Source organism: Mesocricetus auratus, unplaced genomic scaffold (assembly GCF_017639785.1).
Source record: "Mesocricetus auratus isolate SY011 unplaced genomic scaffold, BCM_Maur_2.0 Super-Scaffold_6730, whole genome shotgun sequence".
NCBI classification, from domain to species: domain Eukaryota; kingdom Metazoa; phylum Chordata; class Mammalia; order Rodentia; family Cricetidae; genus Mesocricetus; species Mesocricetus auratus.
In genome coordinates this window covers 96,182,723-96,203,917 of record NW_024429184.1, presented here as the reverse complement: position 1 = coordinate 96,203,917, position 21,195 = coordinate 96,182,723, and the positions used below count along the sequence as shown (strand labels likewise).

The 21,195-nt window shown below is 39.5% G+C and overlaps 1 long non-coding RNA gene across 3 annotated transcripts in view; it reads right to left on the bottom strand.

Annotated features, from left to right (window-relative positions):
* The window catches only part of LOC121138856, a 52,317-nt gene that overhangs the window by 26,944 nt on the left and 4,178 nt on the right, over positions 1–21,195 (bottom strand). For 2 of the 3 annotated variants that reach the window (XR_005875728.1, XR_005875730.1), the window contains exon 2: positions 20,742–20,891. This is a non-coding gene — a long non-coding RNA (uncharacterized LOC121138856). Of the gene's footprint in view, positions 1–10,653; positions 10,917–20,741; positions 20,892–21,195 lie in introns of those variants that run through there. The other variant, XR_005875729.1, reaches the window with a different exon arrangement.

The window sequence follows — 21,195 nt, the reverse complement described above, 5'->3', positions numbered from 1 at the left end:
CACAATATGGATTAACGAAAGAAAACAAGAAGGGATTATCTCTGTTTTCTTTTCAACTGATATCATTCATGAAACACTCCCTATTATTCTGTTATATAACTTTTCAAATCACGAAGGAATCTTATAGCTTATTGGCAGGCAAGTGGTAAGTGGTATGCACTAGACTAAAAACTTGTTATTTAGAGAAATCTGAATTCCTTGTCTTTTTGCCCTCACATTGTATACTTTCTGGAGACAGTGCCTTGTGTGGATGGAAAAGTATCTTTCTAATCTCTTTAGGTGTCTGAATTGTGAGTCAGGGCAAAAAACAGAGAATATTCCTTCTTGGTGAATGCAGTGTGTCCCTCAAACACATGTTATAATCAATAAAGAAATATTACCTTGTATGTAAAAAAAACAAAAAAAAAAACAAAATAGTAATAAAATACAAAAATCAATGAGAGAAAACAAAAAAAAACACTTAAATGACTTTCTGAACAGGACTGCAATAATTCAGACAATAAGAGCAAAAAATTGACAAATGGGATTGATTAAAATTAAAATGTTTCCTGACAGCAAAAGAAACAAAGACCAGAATGAAGATACATCTATCAGGGTGGGTGTATCATTTTGCCAGATGCTCACCTGACAGATGATTAATGTCTCAGAAAATATAAATAACTAAAAACTATTTACCAACCAAAGAATAAATTGCTCAATCAATAAATGTAAAATAAACAGTTCTTTAAAGAAGGCAAAAATAGCTAATAAATTCATGAAAAAAACAACAGTTTTAGCTATCAGGGAAGTGCCAATGAATTGTCATTGAGACTCCATTTCACCACAATCAGAATGGTTATCATGAAGAAAACAAACCAGTGGTTATGAGGATGAGTAAAGGGAGACATTATTGGTATGAAAGTCAATTAGTTGAGCCACTAAGGAGGCCAATATGGACATTCCTCCAAAATATAAAAATTGTCTAGATGTAATATGTCTGGGTATATAACTGAAGGAACCTGGGCATGCATACAGTTGTGATCACTGCACACCAGTGTTCATTGCATCTTTATCTTCTCAGCTAAGGGATAGAATCAGCCTAAGTGCCCATGTAAAGATGAATGGATTAAAAATGAAACACACAGTAGGTAATAGTACCCATAAGCAGAAAGTGATTAATCCTATTAGCAGGAAAGGGATGAAACCTGAAAGCAATTGGTGAAATAAGCCAGATCCAGAAAAACAAATATCACATACTTTCTCTCATGCACAAAATATAGAATAGTGGAATAAGAAAGGCAAAATGGGGTAGGAGGCAGCAGGCAGTGGGAGAAGAAACCAGGGGAGAGATAACTAATACTGAAGGCCTTTTGAAGACACCATATGGAAGCCTACTACTGTAACGCATTCTAAAATGTGCACAACTGTATAAATAAAAAGGATTTAAATGGAGACATCCCATAACAGGAAACAGTATCACATGTCAGTAAATAAAATTCTCTTTACCAGGAATGGGTTACCCCTTTTTGAGTTATTGGCCAGTGTAGCCCATTGACTCCCAAATATTACAGGCTTTTGACAATACTCTTGCTTACCCTCTAGAACTTGACAGTAAGACCCTACTGCTGCAGACGTCATATATTTGAGTCATAAAACTGGAAAAGGAAACAAGTCAGTACTGACCTGGAAGCCTTATCACTACTGGCTAGCTTTCAGGTGATGGAAGGCTCAATATATGTTACTAAAGGAGAAAAACAGCCATCAGTCTTATTCAGCTGTGTACTCTGAGCTACAATAAGGACTACCCCAGCAATAAATTTCAACTGGTGAAACAGTGTCATGAGTGTTATTGGAGTAATAAAGGACCTTTTCACTGGATTTAAGGTACATACCATGGATTGAAACTCAGACATAGTACTCTTAACAGATCAAGAACCTGAAGCTAGATAGGTCATAGGCCCAAAGACAGAACCCAATAACTAAACTATTATTTTGCTAAATTGACATTGTATTAAAACAACTCTTAATGACTTATTGCTATACCCTTATATTATTCATCTCTCAACCTTCATCAGACAAGTTTCTTACAATGGATAGCACAGAGACCCACTCAGTGCACAGAAAATAAGGCACCACCAATTGCTTAGACCTAAGTGGGATATTTATATCACAGCCCTTCCCAAAAGGCTCAGGAATCATTCAAGGAAATGGAGACAGAAAAACTATGAAGTGCTAGAGGTGGGGAAGACTAAAAGGGTGCCTTCTGAACACACTAGGGAAGCTGCACATATGAATTCAGAGTGGTTGTTACAGCATGTACAAGACGCATGAAAGCTGCAGCCAGATAAAATCCCAGCATGGGACTAGAGAAGTGAGCACAAAGTCCCACCCCTAGCTAGGGAACTATTGGCAAACTAGCTGCCAGGAGAAATAACCAGGCATTAGGGCAGGCCAATAGTGTTTGAACCACATGAATTGACCTCAATGAGTTTAAAAAAAATAAAGAGGACAGATAGTTGGATGGATTAAGGGGGATGTGGAAGGAGTTTGTGGAGATAGATAAATATGATCAAAATACATTCTGTGAAATTCTCAAATAATTGATTAAATATTATTAAAATAAAATAAAATTTTAGCATAGTTCTTACAAATTAAGAAATCAAAAACTATTGTCACTTTTCACATTATAGTTGAAAAACCTATAAAAGATGAACAAAAATGGAAAAAGCAAGAACCCATAAAGTTTGGGTTGGTTTGAGAGGAACAGAAACAGAAGAATTACTGTATAAACTCTCAGGAAGCTGTATACCTGAGCATAGACAAAGATCCTTACTCTCTAGGACTAAAGTAAATAGGAAAAACTCAGTGGACTCATATGTCTAATGGTTTGGTGTCCAAAAGGAAATCATGCTTGCAGTTGGGAGACTGTGAGTTCAAGGGCAGCCCATACTACAATATGGGACTCTGTTTCAAAGAAATAACCAGCAACAACATAAAATAGAGATGTTTGTTGTAAAAGTTAATTTAAGATGTGTTACATTTGTTTATGCTGTGGAATATTTGTTTACTGATGCAAAAATATGCTGCATTGCATTCTTTTAGATTGCATTTGTTTAACTCTGTGAAACTATGTTACTTTGCCTAATGAAAACAGTTGATTGGTCTAATAAAGAGCTGAATGACCTCTAAATAGCTAGACATGAGAGTGATAGGTGGGGCTGCAAAGCAGAGAGAATAAACAGAAGGAGGAAAAGAAGAGAAGGGACAAGAAAAGGAGGAGAGGAGGATGTGAGGGGCCAGTCACTCAGCCACACAGCCAGACACAAATAAGAAGGAAAGAAAAAATATACAGAAATAGAGAAAGGTAAAAGTCCAGAGCCAAAAGGTAGAAGTGATAATTTAAGAAAAGCAGGCTAGATATAAGCCAAGCTAAAGGCAGGCAATCATAAGTAAAGTAAGTCTGCTCCATGTGTTTATTTGGATGCTGAATGGCAGATCCCCAAAGAGCAAAGAGTAAAAACAACCAACAACAATATATTAAAAGAATAATTCAGTTATATTTAGATGGATCTGGGTGAGGAAAACAAATCTTTTACAACAAAAAGTCTGAGCCACATGGTATGTAATATTTTTAATAAATTTCTAAATGAAAAGAGTATAGAGGAGTATAGAGTTGCTTCACATGTATCCAATATAATTATATCCTCCTGTTTGAAAGCTGAGAGAAAAATGTGTTTTATGGTTCTAGAGAAAAAGCAATGTTCTTTCTCCATATATCAGGTCCTCGGAGACAGCTTTGGATAAGTGCAACCCTCAACATGAGCACCTGACTGCTCAGAATATGAGCTAAGTTTCCCAATCTCCTATTCTGTAGGAAGAGATCTTAGATACCTGTGCCACTGACCATGCCTACTTGGGATGTGGCTACAAGTGTTTATGGACATGGGAAATAAAGGGAAGTTCAGGGAAGACTCTCTTTCTCTTTTTGGGGCTCCAGTCAGGTCTCAGAAGTCACTGAAACCAACTTGGGTTGCTGGTTTCTCTTGTAAGTACCCCTCACAATAAATAGTTCCCTATAGCCATCAGAAAGTGAGCAATTTATATTTTAGTGACACTATTCTATTGAATATTGCTAGAGCACCATGTTTTACTCAAGAGATTGTAATAAACAGTGATACTCACCCTTTAGGATGTGTCCTTAAAAGAAGCACTTTATCCCTCCTGCTTTCTGCTGTTTATCTGAAGGTAGAAAGCATGAGCTCTATCACTTACTGTATGAAACGGAACCACAAGTAGGGCAAGAAGACAGAAAACAATGAATGGAACCCAGTCCTGGAAGAATTCACCAAGATTCTCTTGAGTACTCCTCCTGTGTAAAAGTGGGAACACAAGCTTCTCACAGTGGCTGCTGCTTCTATCATAGCAGATACTGGTCACTTTTTCTGGGCTCTTTCCCCCAGGAAGAATGGGGAGTTGCTCAGCCTAGAGCCCATCTTCACAAAAGGAGGGGAATGCAAGAACAACTTTTCTGCCTTTCCAGTGCAGAAGGCTGCCTGTTCCAGCCTTCAGAAGTCAGGCATACAGTATACCACAGAGTGATGAGTAGACAGTTGCTACCAAAGCCAAGTTAAAGTTCAGCCTTGTGGAAGTACCTTAGTCTTATCTATCTTCTAATGTCTCTAAACCAGAAACATAAAACCATCTTATGACTTGATATTTTGTATGAACTTGTGGTTCCATAAAGTAATGGTTATCACTCTGAACTCTGTACTTGTGAGGAAATAAATTCATCCTTACAACTAAACATACATAAGTGAATTAGCAGTGATATATCCGAGTAAAATAGAGACACCTGTATGAGAATGTTCCTTCTTTTATAGTGAAAATTTTTCACTCACGGGTTATCAAAATTTCATTCTTTTAACTATTTTGATAGTCAGAGCTCCCCCCTCTCTCTCTTTGTTTCTATCTGTGTGTCTGTGTGTGTGTGTGTGTGTGTGTGTGTGTGTGTGTGTGTGTGTGCATGTGCGTTTGCAAATATTTTCCAATTGAAAGAATGTGTGTTTAGAATGCCTGTTAAATACCTTAAATGCCAGACAAATTTAGAGAGAATAAAGATAAATTAAAACAAGTAACTAGTCCCAGAGAACATGCACCATAAGTTCCCTGACCCCAAAATAAGGACGATATAGTGAAAGAATCTGAAATTGAGCTTCAGGAGTTGTAGATGGGCTTGCTGTAACTCATTCAATATTTACTCAACAGGGTAAGACAAGTAATGATTTTCTGATATAATGGTAATTTGAAAAACCATTAAAATAATTTGCTACTAATCTCACTACAGAGAGCTTTTGTTCTCCCCATGAAATAGTGTCAATAGCTTTGGAATTGGAACTCACACTGTGATATTTTAAAAAAGGAAAAAAGAAAAGACACATTTACAGAGAGAACACATTAAGCCAACTCAACAGCCAGGACTAACTGGAAACAACCAGGGCTTGTGGGAAATATGCTCATTAATTTAGCTCCAACTCATAGAATAGTTGCTCAACCAAGGATCTTGCACACTTCCCTCTAACTGCTAATTATTTCTTACACTTAATTTTCATGTCTATTTTTTTGCAGGTATCCAGCTTCAACATTTGGGAGCTTAGTTTAAAGTATGCTTGTGTCCTTTTATAAGAGGACTGAGTAAATCCAGATGGCTTAACATAACCTTCCCTCTTTGACCAAGCAGTGGCAAACAGGACAGTTGCATTCTGTGCTAGCTGCACAGCGCCTAGAGAGGCGCTAACGAAGAGCATGATGTGTATCTGGAAGTGTGTTCTCTGAGTCAGCACCCAGGACCTAGCAGACTTAGAGAGAACCAGATGCCGTATCTTCATAACTTCTTTGGGAAATTTTTCTCTTTGGTCTCGTGCTTCTTCGTCTTGGGAATATTTATTAAACTATCTCTCAAAGTTGTTCCCACTATAAAATACCATGAAACGAAAGTAGTTTATTAGTGATTGGAATTGTTGTATAGTTACCAGGAAACAGGCCCTTCCTCTAGATTGAGCATTGTCATTCAGAAGAGCCCAGATATGACTCTTTGCAATGAACATTTGCAATTAATTAATGATTATAGACAAAGGGGTCTCTGGTGTGACTTACTGTATCACACTGCAACTTCCATGACAAGATATTTAAATTTATTCTCTTTTTAAATTTGTTCCCTGTTTTCTCTTAATTTTTTTACTATTTTTTGGGGGATGCAAAGGTAGATGGTGGGTGGGAAGGGACAGAGAAATGAATGGGATCAAGACACATGATGTAAGAGACACATAGAATAATTTTTTTAAAAAAAGAAAACAGATTTTTCACATAATATATCCTGATAACAGCATTCCCTTTCTCTAATCCTCCTGTTTCTCCCACATCCCCTCCCATCCAGATCCCCTCCTTTTCTCCCTTTCATTAGATAACAAACAGGCTTCTAAGGCATTGCAACATAATACAATATAATATAATGTAGTAGAATATAATAATATGCTAAACAGAACCTAGCACACTGGAAATACACTAAACAAATAAACAAGAAAAACAGCCCAAGAGAAGGCAAAAGAAATAAAGACCCATTCCTACCCACACTCAGGAATCCCATAAAAACACCAAACTGGAAGCCATCATTTATATGCAAAGGTCATAGCATAGACCCATGAACTCCCTGTGCGTGCTGCTCTAGTATCTCTGAGTTCATATAAGCTTTGATCATTTATATTTAGAGGGCTTTGTATTCCATTCTCTCTGGCTCTTATCCTCTTTCTGCCTCCTCTTCCACAGAGTTCCCTGAATCCTAAGGGGACAGATTTGATGGAGAATCCCGTTTAGAGATGATGGTTGCAAGAACTCTCACTCTCTGCATGTCTGGCTGTGGGTGTCTGTATTTGTTCACATCCACTGCAGGAGGAAGTCTCTCTGATGATGCTTGAGCAAGGCACTGACTGATCTATAGGTTGTTTTAATTTTTTGTTTGTTGGTTTGTTTTCAGTTGTGTTTGGTTTCGCCCTAGACCTCTGGGCTAGATAGTTTCTGGTTCATAGCAATGTTAGTAAGGGTTCCATCTTGTGGAGTGGGCCTTAAGTCAAACCAGACATTGGTTAATTACTCTCACAAGCTTTTGTGCCATCATTGCAATAGACATATCTTGAAGGCAAGACACCATTGTAGACCAAAGAGGTTGTGACCGGCTTGGTGTTTACATTTCTCTTTTGATAGTGTGCAGACGTCTTTCCTGTACCAAAGATGCTAGCACACAGAGATGAAGACTGTATATAGGCACTAGCTCAACTTTTTTTTTAATTTAATTTAGAAACAACCTTATTTTACATATCAATCCCAGTTGCTTTTTCCTTACATCCTCCCATGTCCCTCACCCTACTCTCCCCCATCCCTCCCCCATCTACTCATCAGGGAGGGTGAGGCCTTCCCTGGGGGGATCATCAAAGTGCTCTATATCATTTGGGGGAGGGACTAGGTCCTCCCCCATATGTCTAGGTTGCAATAGTATTCGTCCATGGAGAATGAGCTCCCAAAGTCCATTTGTGAACTAGAGATAAATAGTGGTTCCATTTTCAGAGGTCCCATAGACTTCCCAGGCCTCCTAACTGACACCACATTCAGAAGGCTTGGTTCGGTTCAATACTGGATCCCCAGTATTATGGCTGGCATCTGTGTGCTCCCACTTGGTCAGGTCAGCTGTTTCTGTGGGTTTATCCAACATGGTCTTGACCCCTTTGCTCATCCCTCCTCCCTCTCTACAACTGGATTCCAGGAGTTTGGCTCAGTGATTAGCTGTGAGTGTCTGCTTCTGCTTCCATCAACTGCTTGATAAAGGCTCTATGATGGCATTTAAGATAGTCAGCGATTTCATTATAAGGCAGGGCATTTAAGGTAGCCTCTCCTCTATTCCTTAGATTCTTAGTTGGAGTCAGCTTCTACACATTCAATGAGTTGTGTAGATGATGTTTTTAGTAATACGGCTTTGTTGGCAGTTTGTGGAGAATAACCTATAATCTTGACAATATCCTGGGTTGTTTGGAGCGTCCCTTTAGCTATCAACTCAATTACATGCATCCCAATCCTTGTACTATATGTCCATTTGGAACTCTTGTCTCCCTCATTATTTGGTGATTTCATTTCGATTACTTCCATGTATGTGTATGGTTTGGGAAGCTTCTACTCTCCCATTTCCATAAGACTTCTCAAGCTACCCTTAACTTAATTTTTGCTATCCCAGCACGTATTCTCTTCCTTACCTGCTTATCTCCTCCCACTCCCCAATCTATTCTCGCATTCTAGCTCCCGCATCCATCGATAACTATCTATTCTAGTTCCTGTTTTTAATGAGATCTGTCTGCATCCCCTAGTTCCTTACTCTCTACCTCTGTGGTTCTGTGGATTGCAGCTTGGTTATCATTGATTTAACAGCTAATACCCACATGCAGGCAAATACATACCATATTTGCCTTTAAGGTCTGGAATACAACATTTAGGATGATTTTTTCCCAGTTCTATTCATTTAGTTGTGAAATTCATTTATTTTAAAGCCTAAGAAATACCCTGTTATATAATTATAGTATATTTTCTTTATCCATTTTTCTATTGAAGGACATCTAGGTTGTTTCTGATTCCTGACCATTATAGAAGAGAAATTAATACAGCTGAGAAAATGTCCCTGGGTAGGATGAAACATCCTTTGGGTGTATGTCCAAAGCTAAATCTTGAAGTAGATTGATACCCATCTTCTTAAGGAACCCCTACACTGATTTCCATAGTGACTGCGCAAACTTGCACTCCCACCAGCAATGGATGAGTGTTCTCCTTATTCCATATACTCACAGGATGAGCAGACTTATTTTCATTAATCCTATCCATTCTCACAGGTGTAAGATGAAATCTCAATGTAGCATTGATTTGCATTTGCCTGATAACAAAGGATGTTAAAAGTTTTAAGTGTTTCTCAAACATTTGACTTTCCTCTTTTGAGAAATCTCATTTTAGATCTATGCACCATTTTTTTAACTTGGTTAATTGTTTTCTTGGTTTCTAGTTATTTGTTTTGTTTTGAGAGTACACGTACACAAATGCACCCATGCCTGGCGCCTACACATGCACACACTCACATACACACACACACAAACACTCACACACACACTCTCTCTCTCACACATGCACACACACACATGCATGCACACACACATATATGGCAGAGATGCATCCTACACAATGGGAAAGTTTCATCATCTAATAGAGGGCTAATATGTCTGATTTATGATGTCCTTAGCCTTACAGAAGCTTTTCAGTTTCATGAGGTCCCATTTATTAATTGTTGATTTTAGTACCTATAGGAACAGTGTTCTGTTGAGAAATTCTCCTGTTGTACCAGTGTGTTCAAGCCTATTCTCCACTTTACTTTCTTTTTTGTCTTTTTTTATTTTTAAATTTAAATTAGAAACAAGGTTGCTTCACATGTCAATCCAGCTCCCTCTCCCTCTCCCTCCCTCCTCCTATACCCTCCCACCAACCCCTCCATCCCCCTTCACCCAATTCCCACTCCTTTCCCCAGGGAGGGTCAAGCCCTCCATGGGGCATGTCAATAGTCTGTCATTTCATCCAGGGCAGGGCCTAGGTCCTCTCCCAAGAGTCTAGGCTGAGAGTGCATCTCTATTTGTGGGAAGGGCACCCAAAGTCCATTTGTATGCTAGAGATAAATATTGATCTACTACCAAAGGCCCCATAGATTGCCTAAGGCCTCCTCATCAACATCCACATTCAGGGGATCTGGATCAGTCCCATGCTGGATTCCCAGCCATCAGTCAGGGTTCAAGAGCTCCCCCTTGTTCAGGTCAGCTATTTCTGTGGGTTAAACAAGTCCAGTCTTGACCCTTATGCTCATCAGTTCTCCCTCTCTGTCATGGGTTCCTGGAGTTCAGCTCAGTGTATAGCTGTGGGTGTGGGTGTCTCCCTCTGCTTCCATCAGTCATTAGTTGAAAGTTCTGTTTCCCAGACTCTCTGGCAGTGGGATTATAGGCTGGTACTCCCCTGACCCATGTCTAAAGTCCATATATGAGTGAGTACATACCATGTTTGTCTTTTTGTGACTGGGTTATCTCACTCAGGATAGTTTCTTCTAGTGCCATCAATTTGTCTTCAAATTTCAATATTCCATTGTGTTTTTTTCACTGAATAGTACTCCATTGTGTAAATGTACTGCATTTTCTCTATCCACTCTTCAGTTGAGGGGCATCTAGATTGCTTCCAGATTCTGGCTATTACAAATAATGCTGCTATGAACATAGTGGAACAGACATGCCATCTTACTCCTATCAGAATGGCTAAAATGAAAAACACCAATGACAGTTTATGCTGGATGGGATATGGAGAAAGGGGAACACTCTTCCACTGTTGGTGGGAGTGCCAACTCATACAGCCACTTTGGAAATCTTTAATTCATTTGGACTTGAGGTTTTTTTTTTAATTCAAGTTCTTACTCTCAGGAATATATTTAGTAATTCTTTATTTTCTTCCTTTTTGAAATTGAAGTTAGAAACAAGCTTGTTTCACAAGTATATCTCAGCTCACTCTCCCTCCCCTCCTCCCCCTGCCCTCCCCACCAGGCCGCCCAGTCTCCCACCCAATCTCCACTCTGATTGCTAGGGAGGGTGAGGCCCTCTATGGAGGAACTCCAGAGTCTGTCATTTCATCCAGGGAAGGGCTAGTTTTGTGTTGGGTGGTAAGTATAGATGCAGTTGGATTCTTCTACCTGCAACTGTCCATTTTGGTCAGCACCATTTGTTGCAGATGCTCTCTTTTTTCCAGTGTATATTTCTGTCATCTTTGTCAAAGTTCAGGTGTCCATATGTGTGTACAGTTATGTCTGAGTCTTCTATTTGATTCTGTTGGTGAAACATAGCAGTTTTTATGCCAATAACATGATGTTTTTACTAATATCTGGGACAATGATACTTCCAGTAGTTCTTTTATTATTCAGGGGTTGTTTTAGCTATCCTAAAGGTATCAGAGAGTGGGAAGATCCCCCATTTTCATGTAGGATTAATGTAGTGAAGAAGAAGACAAAATTGAACCCATTAAATATTGTCTAACCATTGTAGAAAGCATGTATTTTAAGTGCATATAGTGTTCCATATAGTGACTCATACAATGAGTGATTGAAGAATTATTGGGATTCAGCTAAAGTCCTACCTAACCAGTTTTTGGGAGGCAGGCCATTCTGAGGTTTCCTTGAGGCCCCAAAACATGAAGGAATGTAATTCCTTGTCTAAATCCAGAAACACTCTTGACAAAGCCTAGGATCAGGGCCTTGAGAGAGTTGCAGTTTCAGATCCTGGGAACTCAGTTTTCTCTGTTGGACAGCTGTGGTCATCAGTCTCACAGCCACTGCGCACTAGTTCTATTGCCCGCTTGAGTTATCCTGTGATCCATTTCTACTACATTGCTTGATTAACTTCCAGCTGACTTCATCAGGTTGTATGATATCTTTCTGCTGACTCTGGACCATATTTTTTGCCTTGCAAACTGCATATAAGATGCTGTTATTTCTCAAGAAGCTTGCTCAAGACCTCCTGTTTCCAAACTTTCCTGCATTCTGTTGTAAAATCCCCTGGCACCTGAGGAACTGACACTGAAGAACAACCGAGTGTCTTGTCAAACAATGCCGAAGAAAACTTCTCAAAGCACATCCCTTCTGTAGTGCTTTTGAAAGCATACCACACTTCAGACAGTGCTTACCTCAGTGGCTTTGTGATCATTTCCCTGCCCCTACCATGCAAAGCTTCCCTGGGACTGCTGCTTTTCCATGTAGAATGCTACTCATGGCTACAATTACAGCAAAGTCTCGTGCCTGATCTGTAAGCGGGAAATATGGCAGCCAGTCCCGAGGCGTCTATGTAGTCTTCCTCTAATGTCCTGTGGGTCCTCATAAAGTAAAATACAGTGTGGTGTGTCTCTACTTGGTAAGGCCTACGTAAGGCTCAGGTCCCAAGGTTTATAAAGACAAATCAAATAGCTGTCAATCTCTAACCACAACAATAAAAAATCTAGACTATCAACTGAAAACAGGTGTTCTGTATAAATTGCAGGGTCTAGATAGAGGGACATAGCAGTCTCGACAGCAGTGTGAACATGCCACGGCCAAGTTCCCAGATGCCAGCTCTGCAACTTTCTGGTTGTTTGTCTTGACCCCTTTTTAATTCCATTTTCTCACTCACTGATTAGGTGATGTAATAAGGAACAGAGGAACCAGTCCTCGCAAAGCATTTAGCACAATATGTGGCAGGTAACATCCTATGCAAGCTATTATTGTCATAATGTTGAACAGAATTACGTTAGATGGTGTTGTACTAAATCAAAGTTGTAAGAGATTTCCCTGCAAAGAAATATAGAAGCTCCTTGCTAATAAGCATCAGTGTTCCATTGATTTATGTATCTGTGTCTATAGTTTTGTTGCTGCTTTTGTTGGAGGGCATGTTTGTTTAATAATGGCCCTAGAACTGTATCCACCCTCAATGAAAAACAGAAAGTGTTGGGAAAGAACACAAACTAGTCATTTAATGATCCTCAAATTTCCAAGAGATTCCATTGGAATTGCAATGGGAACGTTTGCCGACCACAGTTCTGAGAAAGGAGACGCTGCAGAATGCAATGAGCTGGGCGGTGTGGCAAGGTCACTCCACACATCTGTCCTCATCGTGTGATAAATGAGAAACATGCCTTCTATTTATCATTTTATAGTGCCAGATACTGGGCTTTATGCCTTCATTTCATTTAACCTTCACAACAACCACGTGAATTACGGTTTCATTATCCTGATTGCATTGATGAGAAAACTAAAGTATGGACGATATATCAGAACCACAGTACGGTTAAGTTTAGGAAGTCAAACTCAAAATGACAACTCAGAGTCAGGCCTCTTTGCCGTTTCTCAGTCTAAGTTCTCAGAGTCTAAAAGAGCTTTGTGTACTCCAAAGTCTACTGTTGTTAATTCTTCCACCCTAACTGAATCTCAGCATTCATGCTCAAAATAGAGGGAAGTAGATTCATATTAACTAAGGATTTAGGAGTCAGGCAAAGGTTTCTAATTAGGATTCTTCATTTTAATAGGCTTCCTCAAAAGATGAGTTATTTTAATGCCCTTGCTGTGCCTGGTTTCATATACAGCTTTTATGAGAGGTGATCTGTTAGAAAGTAAAAATTTTCAATAAGAAAGTGGAACAAAACATGTATTTGGAAAACCAGACAGATGGTTTTAACCAGATTTCCTTTCTCCAGAGAGACAAATTCTTTGTATTTGTTGTCTCTAGTGTTGCCTCTAGCTGTGATCAAGGTGTTCAACCTGCAAACACAAACATATACCCAGCTGCAAAGGAAAGAAGGCAGGAAATTCAGAACAGCATCACCCAAGCCCCAGGGAACAGTAAATGAGCCAGTGCATTCCATGGCTAGATTCCTCAAGACCTCAAACCTCCCAAGACCAGGACCTCCACTCCCAAGACCAGGACCTCCACTTTAAGGTCACTTGTGTAATACAGAAAAATAAAGGAGGAGAAGGGAAAGGGCAGGGTTTAGCATGGATTGTGTGGGATAACAACATATTTTTGAAAGTCACTGGGGCAAACAGAATCTGCCTTGCAAAAACTAAAAATTGAAATGTAAAATATACCAAAAAAAGGAATGTAAAAGCGCTGCACCTGAACTGCAGCATGGCAATTGTAAGAAACTGAGGTAATTTCTGAGTTAAGGGAAAGAATAACATCTTTCTCAAACTATGCCTTACTCATGGGACCTTAACTATGTAAACTGTTCCAGAAGTTTCACAGAAGCATCCTTGGGGGACTGGGGGGGAAATTCTGGAACAATGTTTAAAAGGTAATTATGTACCATTGTTACCCTAAAGGAGTGGTAACTAGGGATTACTTCTAGCTGGGTTCTCTCTGAACAGTGTTATTGTGCTACTGATACTGAATTTTTTCTTTAAATTCCCACCAGAGGAAGATTTTCCCAACTGGGCAAGCTTCACACAGAAATCTCAACTAGCTGGATGTAGAAGAGGACAATCAAATGAACAGACATAGGCATAATTATAGCTATGAGCTTCATCTTTGTAACTGAAGATAAATTACATTCTCCCTGCAACATTGTTTTCTCTTCAGAGAAAAGTATCTTAAAATTTTAACTCCATAAAGTTACTTCAGTCTTTTACTTTTAAAACTCATGTCCAGTATCAAGGACTGTTTTTATTCATGTGTTCACCAGTCAGTCTTTGCCACAGGTGTATTATGCTTCAGGAACATAGGAGAACAGGCAGAGAGAACCAAATTGGAGATATCTTCAACGCAGAACAAGAGAGGGACCATCAAACAAGAATTGACATCTTCCTCCCACCATGAATAGATGTGTGCATAGACATGAAACAGAGAAACCATCACTGTGTATAACTACTATGTGTGTGGTATTTCTAGGTTATCATAGTCAAGAAGACAAAGTTCTGAGGTACTCTACCTGTTATCCTGACATAATTATTTCTAGTGCCCCTGTGACTCTCAAAAATGCCCTAGTTCAGATATAGTACCTTACCTCAGATGTTACCTTAGAAATTGCTACAGTGACATATAACTAGCCATAAAAGAATATTAATATATATATATCCAATGCTCAAACCTACAAATCCTCTCTTAACATAAGCCTACAACTAGATAGTGCTTATTCTATAAAAGTCCCAGTGAGGACTTGGGAAGATGGCTCAATGGGTAAAGTGCTCACTGAACATCCATGTGGACCTGGGTTCAGATCCCCAGCATCTGTATTAACCCTATGTGGTAAAATTTCTGTAGCTCCTGTGTTATGGGTAGGAGTAGAGAGGAGGCTAGTGTCTTGCTGGTTACCTCTTCTAGCTGAAATGGTAAGCTCCAGGCCCATCTCAAAAATAATGTCTTAGAGACTAGAGAAACAACCCATAATTTACGAGCTCGGGGAGAGGACCCAAGTTCAGTTTCCAGAGCCCATGTCAGATGGCTAACAACTGTCTATTTCCAGCTGCTCTGACCTCTGTGGACACCTACATTCATATGTGTGCTCTCTCTCAATCTCAATCTCTCTCCTCTCTCTCTCTCTTTCTCTCTCCTTTCTCTATCTCTCTTTCTCTCTCTCACACACACAATTAAAAATACAATAAAAATCAGAAAATAAAATAAGGTGGAGAGTTATTGAGGAAGACAGCTCAATGTCAATCTGTGGTCTCCCAATGTACTGGCAAGCATACCTGCCCATACACTGTTAATGGTATTTAACTGGGTTCAACAATATCTGTGTCTTTTATTATTTGTCCAGAGGCAATAACTCAATCATATTAGTCTTATGAGTTCTATTAGTCTGCTTCTTTCTGACTTATGGAGCTGCAGAAAACAAACATGGACTGTGCTGTTCAGAAGCTGCTGTAAGACACAATTACTCTTCAGGCCCATATCATAAAGGAAAATAATCATGCCAACAGTGCATTAGTTATTTGTATGGAACAAATGTGATTTATTTTTAGTTTTATTTCCTCTCTGACACTGAATTCAATATACTACGGCCTGTATTATTAAACACCCGCTGTGTTATTTTTTCAATCTTCAAAGAGAAATAAGAAATATAGACTATGAGGTAAAAAGGATATCAACCTCCTTATGGCAGAAGAACCAAAGACACTATCAATTATATAGTGCTCACTAAAGGGGAAGAACTTTTTAAAGTCTTTCCTGCTTCGATACGCATCCTTGAAGGATGGAATCAATTAATGGGGAGTATAAGAAGTCCCACCAGTGGGATCCAGCCTTTTGATTTTGCTATATGATGTTGCTGTCTACAAACATGATTGGTTGTGTTGATAGTTACCCTGGGACATGTGTGGCCCATGGGCTATTGTTGGGGAAGTCCTATGTATATGTCAATAAAGCACTGTTGGCCAATAGGGAACCAAGATAGGTGGGACTAGGAGTCGAGGAGGACTCTGGGTAGGCACAGGAAAAACACAGAAAGTCAAGATGTAACCGCCGTGGGGTAGGAAGCCCGGAAAGTTCTCTGGTAAGAGAAATACTTAGATTAACAATTATGGGATAAATACTTAAGTCAGAGCTAGCAAGTAAGAAACAAGCAAGGCCAACAGCTTCATAATTAATATAGCCTCCTGTGTGTTTATTTGGGACTGACGCGGCTTTGGAACCAGGCTGGCGGGAAGGTTTCTCTTTACAGGCTATATCCTGGACACCTCTGCAATTAGACTCTCCTTTATCCATAGAAACACTGATTCAATAATACATTAAACAATTCCTTCATAACAAATCCACAAGCCAGATGAACGATTCTTACACCCTGCATGAATATAAAACTAACCCCTTAATTATTGGTAGGAAAACTGGGGACACTCATTCACCAAGGGCTCTACAGGGCTCAGCGGGGATACCCAGGAAGTAATTCATAACTACAAGAGTCTTCCTGGGGAGTGAGATAAGGGTAGGACACAGGTCTAACATTTAGATCACAGAGGAACTACTAAGGGAACTAGTGTCTGACTTACTGGGTATAAACTCTGACAACGTGGTTCCATGTAGGAGGCCAAAAGGAAGAAATGGGCACATGTTCACCATTTCTCCTCACTTCCTCCCTAGACAGGAAGGGGAAAAATCCAAACCTCAGACTTCTAACTGGGAAGGGAAAGAGTTGTTGGGTCAGCTGTCCCTGTTTTTAGGGATCTCACGAAAGCACTGGTTTATTTCTCGTCCAATTTAGGCTGCTAATGTGTACCTGAAAATTACAGAGAACAAAAGACATAATGCTCTGTGAGTTTGGGATGTTTCATGGGATCTAGAAACAGCATAGATGAGCCAGTGAACCTGGGGAGCTCCTCTCTGGATAGGAGAAGCAGCAATACAGCATGTGTACAATGTTCTAACTTTACCAGAGGCTACCAATGCCCATCTGATCTGACTTCAAGACACTCTAGCTGCAAGGGTATGCTAAATATCAGAGAGTTGGATGCCACCTCAGAGCTCAAGATATCATGTACTACTACACAGAAATGATAGAGCAAAAATGTTAGAGAGAGAGAGAGAGAGAGAGAGAGAGAGAGAGAGAGAAGAAATGAAGAATTAACATTCACAATAAAATACATCCCCAGAAATTAGCAGAAAACTGGGTTATGATAAAACTACATCCCTATGTGAAATAGGTGAAGACTGGAAGAAATATGAGCACACATATATAAGCTGTACAAAAATACATGGAAATGTATACAACTCTACAGAAATTAAATAAATAGCTTTCCAGAAGTCAGTCATAAATAAATAGAAGGATATAAGCTTTCTGACAATGAATTCAGTTTGATTTTAATAAATACTCATGTAGGAAAATAACACATGATCAAGCAAGACTCAAAAATAAAAGAAAGAATTTTGTGCACAGATTTTGCACCTAAAGAAAAGGAATTACTGTTCTGAATATTCCAGTATGGGACTTTAAGAGAAAACTTGATAGTACAGAGGAGATGGATTTACTGTCATCTTCTAAGAGGACCCCAAGTAAGAAAAACTGGAAAAGGGGGATAAAGAGTGAAGAAAGTGTAAGAAATTATGTGTGTGTACATGTGGTACATATGTGTGTGTATTATACATTTGTATATGTGTGTATGTGTATGTACGCACGTGCACATGTGTCATGTATGGTTGTTCCTCAAAAAAGACTGAAAGAGATAGGAAGCTTATTGGAGGTTTATGACACATGCTATAACATGTATAAACCTTAGAGACACTATTCTATGGAATAAGGCAACCACAAAGGGACAAATGCAGATAAGGTATTTAAAATAGATTGGTCATTGCCTAAAGAAGAAAACAAGAGGTTGCTATGCAATGGGTATAGAGTTTTGGACATGCAAAGATAAAACGTTCTTGAGAGCTGCTGTACAACAATGTGAATATAATTAACATTTTTTTAAATTCACCTTCCAAAGATTCTTATGTGGTTGGACCAGGTGGTGGTAGCACATGCTTTTAATGCCATCACTTGGGAGGCAGAAGTGGGAGGATCTCTGTGAGTTCAAGGTAGGCCTGGCAACAAAGCTATACAGAGAATCCCTGTCTCAAAAACAAAACAAAACAAAACAAAACAAAAACAAAAACGTTTCTTATGAGGTAAACAACATACTTATCCTTATAGTTAGATAAAATGAAACATAAAAATTCAGATAACCTTCAGCCTAGGCTACATTCCCTGTTATTGTGATAAAATACTCTGACAAAATTAATCTAAGGGTGAAAATGTTTCCCTTGGTTCTGAGTACCAAGTTACACTCTGTGATGGTGGAAAGTGGTGGCTGCAAAGCTTGAGGGAACTGAACAAATTGCATCTACAGTCAAGAAGCAAAATGTTGAGCACCTGTGCCTAGCTTACTGTCTTCCTTGTATTCAGCCCAAGAGAGGGTGTGATACCACCCACAGTGGGCAGGTCTTCAAAAATTTAGTTCATTATCTTTAAACTCCCCTGCACTCAAATTCTTTTTTTGTTATTGTTGCTGTTGTTCTTTAAGACACATTTAAATTATTTTTTATTTTAAAAATACATTTCATTTTACATACCAACCCCAGTTCCCCCTCCCTTCCCTTCTCCTACCCACCCTAACCTCCGTTCCCATCCCCATCCACTCTTCAGCTGACGCAGGACCAAGCCCGTGCCCCTGTATCAAGGCTGAGCAAGGTAACCCAGTATAGGGAATGGGTTTCAAATTCTTAAAATACAGTAGAATGCAATCAAATTCTTTCCAAAACATCACACAATTGACCCCTGATAGTCCAATTCCTGATAGAGTACTTGCTTCCCCCTGAAAACTCATGAACCAGGCCCCTACTGTCTGCATTTCTCTCAGCATTCTTGTTTTCCAAGTTCTCAAGCAGAACGACTCTGCTTATGGGTCTTGAAGGTGTTCCTAGCCCACATTCCTCCCGCTAATCAACATGACCAGTCCTGGTACTCATTTTTTTCTGTTTTAGTTACTTGTGCAGTTGCTACATTAAAATAGTATGACAACATAAATGATAGTAAGGAATGATTATTTTTGGCTTGTCCCAACTCCATCTTCACTCAAGTTTTTAGGCCATGGGCAGGTTAAAACCAGATTTTGGCCAAAATATCATATGAATGACTCTTAGCCTGATTCCTAATAGATTGCTTGTTCCCCTCTAAAACATCATGAGCTAGGCCTCCACTGTCCATGTTTATCCCAGCATTCTTCCAACCTCCAACCAGTATTAAATTCTTCCAACAGGCTAGAGTGCTTCTCATGCAGAATACCACTCTTCTACATTCTAGCCACAAAACAGCTCTAAAGACTCAAAACTCACATGGTTCTGATTATCACAGAATGATCCCAGTGCTGGTGCCTCTTTTAGTTACATTTCTAATTGATACAATAAAATAATTTGACAAAAACAACTTCATAAACAGAGGGTTTCTTTTGTCTCACAGGCCAAAGGAACAGCCAATCATAATTGGGAAGTCAAGGGAACAAGAACTTGAAGCCACTGGTCATGTTGCTGCCACATCAGGAAGCAGAAAGGGATGAAGGTCTCTTCAGCTCCCTCTCTCCACTGCTACACTCCAGGATCCCATCCAGAGTGTGTGACTCTTCCCACCTCAGTTAGGCTAATCAAGGTAACCCATCCTAGACATTCCCAAGGCCCCATCTCTCTGATGATTCTAAAAAATTATCAAACTGACAATTGAGATTAACCACCAAACTTGCCCAAGGTCATAAAACCAAGTAGTGCTGCCAGGATCTAAACTAATTTTAATCCAAAACTTAATGTCTTCATCACTACATTTTCCAACTGCTAAAGAGATATGGTTACAAAGTGCCTAATTCACAGTCATCACCCTGATGAAGTAAGGACCATAAAAAGGAGTTGATCCCCATCCCTTGCCACTTACAAAGCAGACTGTATATGCAGAGCAAGTTTGGCAAATTGACTACATACTAAAACCACTAGGGAGGTTTTTTAAATTATAAAGATGAGCAGATACCATGTTTGAATTTAATTGATTTGGATTCCTGTAATCTCTCCAGATAACTGTAATGTGTAGACGCTGACACAGATCAAACAGTAATTCAGAGAGAATAGATATTTCAGATCTCATTTAGTACAATATAACAAGTGAGATAGATCTGAGGGCTACGTGTCCAGGGTAGGCTACAGTAAGAAAGCTGCATGGAAACTGAAAGTGGGACTGTAAACCCACATGAAGCTTGAATAGGTGAAAGAGAGTGTATAGATCAGCTAAAGAAATGAATGCTAGGACTGCTCTTGCTTGGATGCAGGCAAGAGTGTAGCTAAGCATATGCTTTCGTTCTCGGCACAGAAGTTTCTGGAAACCAGAGTGAAGGCAGTCTTGCTAGTTCCATCTGGCCTGCAGCTGCCTCTGGTAATCACACAGGTTTGTCTACAGCCAAAACAACAAAATTCCTGGTAAGTAACTGGGCGCCATGGACTCAGCCCCAGCTCAAGCTTTGAACCTGGAATTCATCCCTGAACAGCATTTGAACTCCATGAGAATCAAGGGACTTAGTAAAGTGCACATGTATTTCCCCCCACATCCATACCATCACCCATGAAGGTCCATTCCTAATCATATGAATAAAGGAAACAAGATTGAAGGAAACCCTGAGTACTCACCCTGATTACCTTGAATACTATTAACTTCTCAAGGCTCTAGTTTCCTCTTCCATAGGATATGGAGGCAGGACAAACAGCTGGGATCACTGCAGCTCCGAAAGTCCAGAAATCTTGGATATAGACAACTAAACTTCCTGAAGGTTCCTCCACCTTACAACAACAACAACAACAACAACAAAAACTGTTTGCAGGGCCAGCAGAAAATCCAAGGTAAGTAAGAGAACAAGACTAAACACAATTACCCTACTAAAAATTTGCAACTTCCTTTTTTTTTCTGAATCTCTGGGGTTTTTTTTTTTATATTAGTTCTAGGCCCTAGTTGCTGAAAAGTCCATATTCTTAGCATGCCATCTCTAAATGCTGCCCCTAATAGACCATATGATACATTGTTCGCATCATGGTGTGGTTCCATCCTAGATCTCCTGGTGTTTGTTTAGTTTTGTTTCTTTAAAGG